General features: G+C 26.8%; 1 protein-coding gene across 1 annotated transcript in view; it reads right to left on the reverse strand.

The window, feature by feature from the left end:
- The window catches only part of LOC117173026 (proton channel OtopLc-like), a 150,658-nt gene that overhangs the window by 16,147 nt on the left and 122,754 nt on the right, over positions 1-11,757 (reverse strand). The gene's annotated exons all lie outside the window — the stretch shown is intronic.

Genomic DNA, 11,757 nt, shown 5'->3' on the forward strand with positions numbered 1-11,757 from the left:
AATACACTACATTACAAGAACCTACACTGTGAGAGTGCTTGCGATTGGCTAAGAAAAGTATTTGTAAAATTCCGGTTTATATTTGATCCACCCTCGTAAAATATAATTTGTGGGCCTTTTTTACAGCAAATGGCATTAGTTCCTAAAAAAGAGCAGATGGCCAAATTCGGCAAAGATGATTATCTTGTTGCGAAAAAATTTTGTAAAAATGACTGTTTTTTATGTAACGACTGAAGATACCTTAGAGAATCAAAAATTTTTTGATGCGAGGTGGAATAATGTTTTAAAAGTGCAAGTGACACTCAAAGAATGCAAGACTGTTTTAGGCTTAAGCGCATTCCATCATTTCAAAAAATTTGACAATTATCGTATTGTTGTTGGGCAAACTTCGAAGTCTACGCTGCATGAACTCACAATTTTCCCTTGCGGACCACCTGAAGTATATTTTAAGCACCTAACAACACATATACGTTTAGAATAGAGCAATGTATACTCAGAAAGTGATTTTGAAGATTAAATAAAAAAGTAGTGTAATATCAATATTAATTTTATAGATATGGATGTTGATAAGAATGTACGTAAAATAAACTTTTAACCCTGAGTTTTTGGCAATAAAATATAATTTTCCATTGATTTCAAACTTTGATAACTTATTTAAATCCTACTCCTTTCAATTCTTAGTTCATCTTGAAGATATATTACCTGTAAAGCCTCCAAATTAACTTCCTGATATTACATGTCCCATCCGTTACCTTGTTGTGTCCCATCCGTTACCCAAAAGAAGAATTCTATCCAAAATTCTAATTCACATATTTTCGAACTTGACATATATAAAAAGAAAACTTCAACAGACAGATCCATCACAAAAAATTGGTGTTATAACTATTCTCAATTCGCAGAGTTCTGATTGAAAGGAAAAGTAAGTCCGGAAGTGAGTCCCGTACGAGTCCCATCCGTTACCCTCGTTTTCGTTTTATAACATGATAATTATGCAATTTAATAAAATTTTAATATCTGAAAACTAAGAAGTTCGTGCATCATTGTACAGATAGCGTAGCGTAACCAAGATACAGTTGTTTTAAATAAGGATTTTTCAAGTTTTTATGCGTGCAAATGTCCCATCCGTTACTTTGGAATGGCCGGAAAGTAGACTTTAGATCGTATTTATTTTATTCTATTTATTTAAATCAATCGAGTTTATAATACTATTGACTTAAAAAGTTCCAAATTATAAATACTTTAAAATTTCGAAACTAAATCGTTGTTTTAAATTAAAATAATTTGAAACTTAAAATGTGGACTCTTGTAAATGATAAACTTGGAATGCTTTTAACTTTCGAAATTCGCATTTAATTCTGCATGGATAAATATATGTGAAAAGTTAGCAAAAACAAAATAAGCGAATTTCCCTACAGTTTTTTTTTGCTATGGATTTCACTTTTTTCAAACCTGGTGTATTGAAAGTCAGTTTATCTGGCAAATTACACAGAAATTGAGGCTAATCATGCGAAAGTCTGAGAGCAAAATTTTACCAAAAGAAAAAAATGCGATCAATGACAATCTGGCGGTTTTACTTTCTTATGCCAATAGGTATTTTATGGCTAAGAAGCCTGTTTCGCATCAGGTTTCTCATAAGTGTCGGAAAAAGTAAAAAAGGGCCGGTTAATCTTTTAGAATATGCAGGTGCTTCAATTTAGGCCGATTCGTAATTTACGCGTGAATAGCATAAGCAATAAGAAATAAATTGAATAAATGTCGGTCTCACGAACTCGAACGCAATTACGGATTCCGTTTGAGCCATAAAATTACCCTCTCTTTGACAGTAAAGACTTTTCTGATTTTCGACTGCATCATCTATACATTTCAGTGTTACAAGCAACAAATTAGATGATTTAAAAGATGCTCAAACTCATTTTCCTATTTTTATTATTAAGGTGCTATAAGTTAAACACATTCCTAAATCATAATTTTAAAAATTTAAGAATTATTATCTGACTAGCAGTAAATGAGCGTGCAAGGCGCGTATTCACCTGACTTTATTTTAATTTTGTTATATAAAAATATGAATAATTTAAAAATCCATAAAAATACCATGATTAATTATTAAAAAATAGAAAACCTTTAATTTAGGAAGAATTATTTCTCAACTACCACCTACTTTTATGAATTATAGCTTACTTTATATACTATAATTTTTAAAGTTTTTAATATAAAAATATTTCCAATCATGTTAAATATCACTCAGTTAATATCATATAAAATTATTCAATTATTATCCTTATCCTTTTTATTGGCATTAAGCTAAGTTTTTATTTTGCTGTTTCCTGAATTAGATAAGGGGTTTCTTTTTTATTTTAAATATTTGAATTAATGTTTAAATTGAAGTGAAGCGGGACAGATGATTTACTTTTAACTATTTTAGTGTGATGAGAGGCAAGCATTTTTTATTATTTTCTAATTTAAGAGAGAGGCTTTCTTTAGTTTTAACATTTTTATTAAGTTGCAAGGCAGGCAATTTTTTTCTGAATTGGAAGTAGAATTTTTGTTTAAACAATTTCTCCCCATTATACGTAAACAGTTATTTTTAATGAAATTAATTACACAATTAACGAATTTAGAAAATTACATATTTTCGAACGACATTTGGTGCTTATTTAAACAATTTTTATTTGTTTAGGCAAGGTTTTTTCCCTGTAAATCTTGAAAAGCTAATTAATTATGCAGTTAATGAATACCAAAAGTTATATTTATTGAGGAAGGCAGTTTATCAATTATTTAAACAATTAATAAACATTCACTTGCGTCTTTTCATAAGATAGGTAAAGAAAAATTTTTTCATCTCTTACACTATACCGCATATTATTCAGTATATTTTATTATATTCTAACTTATACACTAATTGTTTAAACATTAGCAAAAGTAAAAATTCGTTGCCTGAGAAATTAATTTCAGAAAATGATAACTTTTCACGATTTATAGGCAAAACAAAATTGTTGAAACAAATGGACATTGTTTAAACAATTGCTGAATATCCTAAACAAAACAATATTACTTTTAACTTTTTAAATTCTGTTATAAGTTCATCAAAAAACTTTTTACGATTAACAGAGAAAATATTGTTTAAGCAAATGCAAATTGTTTAAATAATTACCAAATATGTTAAGTTAGAAATATTATTCTTGAAATACACAAAATATATCAGTCATCCCGAAAAAATTACTTTTCACGATTTCCATTCAAGAAAAAATGATTGAAACAAATAATTATCGTTTAAAGAATAAAAAAATAGATAAGGAATACTTCGAAATTTGTAATATAATTAATTAGTTTAGAAAATATTCAAAAAATAGCGACTACAGCATCAATTTTACTTAAACTAATATTTTGCATTTTTTGGGGCATTTAACGGGCACAAAACATGATGTTTTTGAAGGTTAAAATTAAAATTTATTGGGTACAAATTATTCCTTAAACATTCGTTAACACTTCATCAAACTTTAATTTGTAAAAAGTTGATAATTTGAAAAAGTTAATAAATTCATTAGTACTTCTTTTTTTCGAGAATCGTGTATTTCCCATTAAAAAACCAATATTAAAAAATAGGCAAGTTATTTTTCCGGAAATTGAACAAATTGGGGATGCTTGTGTCAATCGAAAAAATAAGAAATAGCATTTTTGGACCACCCGAATGTGGGGAAGTTTTGAAAAGAAAGAGGGATCTCAAAATTATAATCCTCCCAAAACAAAATAATTTAAAAATGGACAACTATTTAAACCTAAAATCCATCAAAGTTTAAATTATAAGTGCAGATTAGATCCAAAATAAAATGTACTTCACCTAAAAATTCAAGAAATCGGGACATTTTAGTTTCGATAAAATATTTTACACTTTATACAGAGATTTTTTTCCAGATCTCCATCCGTCATCCTAAAGATGATTTCTCAAATTTTATACTCGCTTTACGACTGTATTTACGAAACGAGAAATCGCGAGCTTTAATCGAGTAAACAGATAAAATTCACTACACGTGCAATGAGACAGGACATTATTAAAAGTGCTCTACTTTTTTTCGTAACTTTCATTTTTAATTAAGCACAACTATTATATCTTTAATCAAGCTGAACAAACGGTTAAGATAAAAAATGGAATATAAAAAAACTGAAGAAACAACCGCAACACGGTCCCGCAGTCGTCTGTAATAAGAGTTTACTATTCATAGTCGCGCACGGGTCAAATTTCTTAACAGATTTAAAAGTTCTTTTTTAGAAGTGTTAAACATTCAATTTTTAAAAGAAGTGCGATTTTCAATTTGTTAATTTTTGTACAGAGCAATAATATATAAAAGAAAATGAAGTGACAAAATTGGCCATTTCAGCCCGCAAATTTATTAAAATCCACACACAAAAAAAAAACATTTTTTTTTTAAATTATACAGTGAAACTCTTCTATAGCGCCGATTTTGGAGGTGGCGCTGGGTGGGAACTAACTCATTATAGCCCGCTCCGCTTTTGTTTATTCACGCCTGAGTGCTCACCTGAGTGACAACTGCAGACCCCGCGAACCCCGCGCAGCTCCTGTTACACCTACCTGCACGCGACGTCAATTCTCGGAAGGGCTATAGAAGGGATGGCTATTGAAGGGATTCACTGTAACTAGATTTTTTTTGGGTAATGCCAGAAAGTTGCTTTTTTCTGAAATCCTTAATTTTTCCCCTCCTCCTTCCCTCGAGATACCCTGAGGAATCCCTGCGATTTTTTCTAGCAATTATCTAAGAGAATATAGTTATAAACAATAATAAATTATTTAAACAATAATGATTGTTAACTTGCATTAATTATTACCTTACTAAGTTAAAAGTGGACAAAAAGTAAAAAATTTCTAAAAAAAACGCAAGTATCTTACATTGCTATAGGAGACAATAGTTATAATCAATAATAATCTGCTTGAACAATTATTTTTGCTAAATTAAATTAAATATTAACTCACCCCAAATGAAAATAGGTCAAAAAGTTCAATATTTAAGGAGAAATCGCAATTTCTAGGATTATTCAAAGAGAATATTATTTTTAAAAATAAGCAATTGTTTGAAAAATTATATTTTTTAAAATTAATTAACTATTACCTCCCTCTATTTGCAAATTTCACAAAAAGTGAACAATTTAAAAAAAATCGCGGATGTCTACTTCTATTCTAAGAGTAAATTGCTATGAACAATAAATAATTTTTTTAAACAATTTTTGTCAACATCTAATTAGCAGTATAAAGTATGATTTTGTGTATTATAAACAATTTTCGTTTTTTTTTGAAACCTAAAAAATCATTATTAGTACCAAAAACTCGCAAACCCTATTTTTTAACTGATTAGGTTCTTTTGGTGCCCTATGAAACAGACTTATGGGGGTGATATTTAAAAAGTAATATTTTATTCATATTCTATGGCTTACTGTGAATAGAAATATCAAGTTTCAACTCGATTTAGGTAATATCAATGATTCTGCATAAAATGTACGGAAACGTCCTTTTATCTTATGGAAAATACACGTTAAACTTCATGGGGCTTGATCCATCTCTAAATATTATAAAAAAATGGATTTACTTTTGTGTGAATTCGAAAAAATTTCGGGCGATATGTATACAAATTCGAGAAAAAAGGTGCAATGCATTTTTGCACCATCCTAGTGAACCTACACTCAAAAGACATAAATTATTATAATAATATTTAACTTAATCATTATAAACTATTTTTATAAACAAATTCTTGCTAGTGTATGTTCTTGTTGGAAGAATGGTTTGTTTCACGGTAATTACTAAAATTATTCATATGAGTCATAATTTGTGTAGGAAAATTAGCATTAGTTAACATTTCTTGTTTTTATTAACATTTTTATAAACAAATTTTTAATAAATGAGTTTTTCTCATAGCTAAATGAATTTTTCTGAGTAAAAGTGATTTACGATTGTCTTCAAAGGCATTTATATACTTCGTGCTGTATCAGATGCAAATAATATTGATTGTTAATAACAATTTTGTTAAACAAATATCTCAACTGACCGTATCCTCATAGAAAAAAAAAGTTTTCTCATTAATTATTGTTGGAATATAATTTAATGCGATTATTGACTAACGAAATTGATTTAAAAATAATTTATGTGATCACTATAAACATTATTTTCAACAAAAAACTAAAATTTATCATTTTTACATAAAAAAGAGACATTTTATCACTGAAATTACACGAAAATGAACTAACAGTGATTAAAAAAGTGGATATAAGACACTTCATAACAATTTGCGTATTTGTTTATAACAATTTGTATTAAAAAATGGCACAGACTGCCTTTGATCGTAGAAAAAAGTTTTTTTATCTTCGAGTGCTAAATCTTTATTTATTCTAAGTTTTTTATAATAATCTAATTATTATCATAAATATCAATTGTTACTACACTTTGCTGCTCTTTTTTCTTTGTGAAAATGATAAAGCATATATTTTTGTCTGCAAAACTATTTACAACAAACAGATTTATTAATGACTGATCAATTTGTTAAGTTTAAGATCACAATAAAGTTTATCACATAAATTATTAAAGTAAAAATAACTTTTTTACAATCAAATGGGAGATTGTAACATTTTTTTTGTATAGAATTTATTATTAACAATTACGCAAATCGTAATTTAGCGTCCCGTATCCAGTGCTTGAACTACTGTTAGTTTATTTTCTACTAATTTCAGTGAAAAAACGTCTCTTTTTAAAGTTAAATGAAAAATTTTGACTTTTTGTTTAAAAAAGTATTTATAACAATCACATACATTATTTTCTCATTAATTTCGTTGGTTAACCATCGTAAGAAAGGTCACTTCAACACAAATTGAAGAAAAAATCCTATTTTCTACAAGGAAACAACCAGTTGGGACATTTGTTTAACAAAATTGTTATTAACAATCTATTATTCATATTTTATAGAGGTCAAAGTTTATAAATGCCTTTGGAGACAATTTTGAATTACTTTTGATGAAAAAAATCTATTAAGTTATAAGAAAAACTCACTTACAGAACATTTGTTTATAAAAATATTTACGAAAACAGTAAATGTTGACTTAATCTAATTTTCCGTTACAAATTATGACGTTTATGAATTATATTAGCAACTACCGTGAAGCAAACAAATTTTTTATAAGAAAAAAACACTAGTAAGAATTTATTTATAAAAATTGTTATTTATAAAAAGTTTTTTCACTTTGTTCATATATCGTTTCCCTGCGAAATAAATTAACACAACTCAAACCACAGTTCTTTCAAAAATGTAATGCTAAGAATTTCTAAAGAAAATTTTAATCGTTTAAGAAATACGACTAGTAGAACCGCAGTAAATCATACCTATGGCCACGTCCCATGACGGTGATTTTTTAAAAGAAAGTGTTATATTTGGAGGTATTTTTATTTTTATTATAATAATGCCCATTAATAAAATTATTAAAATAAACAAAAAACTTATTAAAGTGAAAGCAATCGCATATGACGTACCGGAAGTAAAATATTCACGTGATTCCAAAAGTTAAAAGTGGAAAAAATGCAGTTATCCATTATGTGCAATATCGTAGCTTCTGATCTTTCGGGACTTCCTGTTAACGATCTTGAAATCTTCAACCGAGACGAGCGAAAGTGATTAACCTTCAGCACGCTCCAATAAAACCTCATATTTCTCATTCTCTCTCTGAAATTAATTCTAAAAATGAAGAATCACACGAAGATTACAGTTGTAAAATTTAACAAGATAGTCTATAAAAGAGAGACTGGAATTTAAAAGTTTAAGAAAATATATTGAAAAAACCGAGATTGAAAAATTGTATTTTAAAAATCGCGCAAAATATAGTAATTGATTATTTTCTTTCATATACAAATCATGTGAAAATTATAATCTACCCTAGATAACAATTTAACAAATTAAGATAATTTAAAAATAAAATAAAATACATGGTCTTGGAAACGGCCCTAAGACTGAGATTCTCCCTAAAATTAAAGTAATCCTAAAATAAAAATATTTTCATAATTTAAATGGTATCAAAACTTAATTAAACTTTTCTGAATTAGAAATGCTGTCATAATTGAAAACACGGTTAATTTACAATGTGCCAAGGATAAAGATCAAAATAGTTCCAAAATTAAATATTCCTTTAGTACAAAATTTAAAAAAAAATATTCTGAAATTTAAATTTCTATTTCCGTAAATTGCTCAAAAATTGTAAACACTTAAATTTAGATATTGAATGTTTAGATATCATTGTTTCAATTTTCGCTTACCATTAATATTAAAAGGCCGGCATTTTATTTTGCAATATTTTTAGTATAGAATTTTTTAAACACAGAATGAAATAATTTAAGATTGATATAAAAAATGTTTATTTATTTATTTTCACCAAAAATATGACTTTTCTACTATAAAAGACGCCTCTTCAATCCAAAAGGATGAATTTAAAAAAAAACAGTAAAATTTTTGGCCAAATGATTAAAATCTTTCAATCTTTTTTTAAATTTAATTACATTGTTAAAAAATAAGTATTTTTTAACAATATAATTAAATTTTTAAGAAAATAGTAAAATTTTTAATCAAGTTGAAGGTTCAATCTGTAAAAATTAATTTTCTACCATATTTTCAAATAAAAAAGATTAAATTTCAACAAAAAATAATTCAATTTTCAACTTTAAAAATTAAATTTCTTGGAAGACAGTTGAGTTCTCGACAAAAAATATGGATTTTCCATCCAAAAGGATGAATTTTTTGTCCGAATAGAAACGTGTTTTTAAAACTTAAACCAGAAACAGTTGAAATTTCAATCAAATAATTGATTTTTCAACCTAAATAGTGGAATGTTGTAGAAAAAATTTAACTTTTAAACCCGACAAGATGAACTTCTAATTAAAAAAGATTAATTGGAAAAAAAATAATTTTTAACCCGATAAGTGGAATTTTCAACAAAAATATTTTAAGATAAAAAACGAATTTTCATTAAAATAGTTAGATTTCCAACTAAAGAGATGATTTTTTAACAAGATAGTTAAATTATTAACCACATAGTTGCGTTTTTAACCTACAAAGACGAATTTTAAATAAAAAGTGTAATCTATTTGCATGTACATAAAAAAAGATCAAATTTCTACCAAAGGAGATGAATTCTCAAACTGAAAAGACGAATAGTGGAATAGTTGAATTTCGAACAAAAAATAGAAAAATTGAATTTTCAGTAAAAAAATTAATTTTTGACAACAAAAAATTTCATACAAATATTCAAATTTACAACCAAAAAGCGTGAATTTTAAACCAAGGAATTCTTTGTAAACCAAGTTTTCTACAAAAACGAAGGAATTTTTAAATAAAAAATATCAACTTTGAATCAGTAATTGAAAAGTTGCATTTTCTGTTGAAGAAAATTAATTTTAACAACAAAAAACGACTTTTCAATAAACTTGTTAAATTTTCAACCAAAGAGATGGAATTTCAATTTAAAAAATCAATTTTAAATAAGATAATACAACTTTCACCCAAGCAGTTGAATTTTCAATTGAAGATGATGAATTTTGAACAAAAGAGTTATACATATTTTCAAAGACAAAAATGAACCTGATAAGATCAAAAATTTTAATAAAGTGCTTCAACCGTCAACCAAGTAATTCGATTTTCAAACAAAAAAGATGAATTTTCAAATAATTGTGGAATAGTGGATGTTTCAACCAAAAAAGACGATTTTTTTTTGAAGTTTTAGCAAAAAAAAAATTTAATTTCTACGAGAACAAGTTAATTTTTCAACTAAAAAGACAGATGTTCAAAAATGGTCTAATTTTCAACCTAGAAAGATTTCAGTTGAAATTCCACCAACAAATTATGAGTTTTCAACAAAAGGTTAATTTTCTGCCAAAATAGTTGAATTTTTAACACAAAAAGACAATTTTGTACTAAAAATACAATAATCAAAAGGAAGAGACTGTAAAAAATAAAAATAAAAATACAAGTCAAATAAAGTACTTACAAAAATATTATACCAGAGCGACCGCCAAACTTCATTTTCAAAATTCCCTAATTTTTCCCTGATCAATTTTGCATTTACCCTGATTATGAATGTTCAAAAAATAGAATCTCAATCCTGTAGCATTTTTAACACATAACCTTTAATGTGTGGAATAAAAAATTTTAAATAGAATTAAAAAATTTTAAACTTATTATTTTTGACAGGTATTTAAAGTGCCTCTTATAGAAATTCTCCTACTTTTGCAAGATTTTAGACAAAATTCCTGACTTTTCCCTGACTTTCTTGACCAACAAAAGTCCCGAAATTCAAATCTTTTTGTCCTAAGATTGAAATTGTCACAAATGTGTACTCAAGTACAAATTGTTTCAGAATGTTAATTACGGCAAAGAATAAACCAAAACGGAAATTGTACCGAAATTGAAATCGCGTGAATTTGGAAATATCCCGAAATTAAAAATTATATTTTTGATGATGATTATAATGTTTCTAAAATAAAAATGGTTCCTATATTGAAATGGCGTTACTTTGAAAACGTCCCAAATTTTAAAACTGAATTGGATACAATGTCACATTGACTTTAAATTATAAGCATAAATTATAGTATTGAAATGGTTTCAAAATTGAAGTTATCCTAATGCGTGGTAGAATTCTGTTGAAATAGAAAGCTTATTTTAAAAGTATTAAAAACTTATTAAATATGAACAAGCTCTTAAATTAAAACGTCTCCAAAATCAATAAATTTTGAAATCTCAAATGCATAAAGAAAAAAATTCAAAACAAATATTGTAAACATCCCAGATAGAAAATTAAAAATTGAATAATTACGGAACATAAAAAAGGATGAGCAAATTCTAAGAAGATTTAAAAAAGCATCGCATATTAAATGGATGATCCTTATAAACATGAAAAATATTTAAACCTTTGAAAATTGAAAACACCAAAAATATCTCTAATCTTATTGAGAAAATCTTCAGCGCAAAAAGTAAGAATTATCGCGGAATCAAAGATGCCCGTTGATATTAAGTATCCAATAATAGGACAAAATAAAAAAATTTTAGTCAAAGTGTCCAATTATAGAAAATCTCAAAATTTAGATAATCACAAAATAGTAGATTAAAATAAAACTAAATCATGAGCAATAAAATTTACATCAGATCTTAATAATGATCAACAAAATTACATTATTGAGGTCAAAAATGATATATAAACTTCATTATAATCAATTATAATAGTCTCAAAAAAATTTCAACAGTAGTCAAATTCGATTAAATTGACACGCCTTATTCCTGGAGATAAAATGATAATTCAGTATAATTTAATGTAGTATGCTGCAATTACGAAATCCTATCAATTAATCGCGTATATGCATTAAAAAACCGGTTTCAAAATTTACATATTTAAAATACATGCATACAATATAAAAACGTATAATTGATGCACGTAGAGTAAAAGTGTGAAAGTCAAATCTCTGCCTCTGGCAATGTAAGTCTCTCTTAATAGGCCTTGAGCCCAGAGGAACTGATCATCAGTTTTTTTTATCTTAATGTCCTCTAATACCCTTTTGTTTATTTCATCAATTTTTTTATTTTATTTTTTATTCAATGAAAATATAATTTACTGATTCCAGTTGCTAAGTACGAGGGTAGTTCAATAAGTCCTTAGAATGACCAACAGATGGCGCGCGAATCGCTCCAAATCATCTGTTTTCAGTCAGCACCACTCCCGACTAGA

Source organism: Belonocnema kinseyi, chromosome 5, assembly GCF_010883055.1.
Source record: "Belonocnema kinseyi isolate 2016_QV_RU_SX_M_011 chromosome 5, B_treatae_v1, whole genome shotgun sequence".
Classification (NCBI taxonomy): Eukaryota; Metazoa; Arthropoda; class Insecta; order Hymenoptera; family Cynipidae; genus Belonocnema; species Belonocnema kinseyi.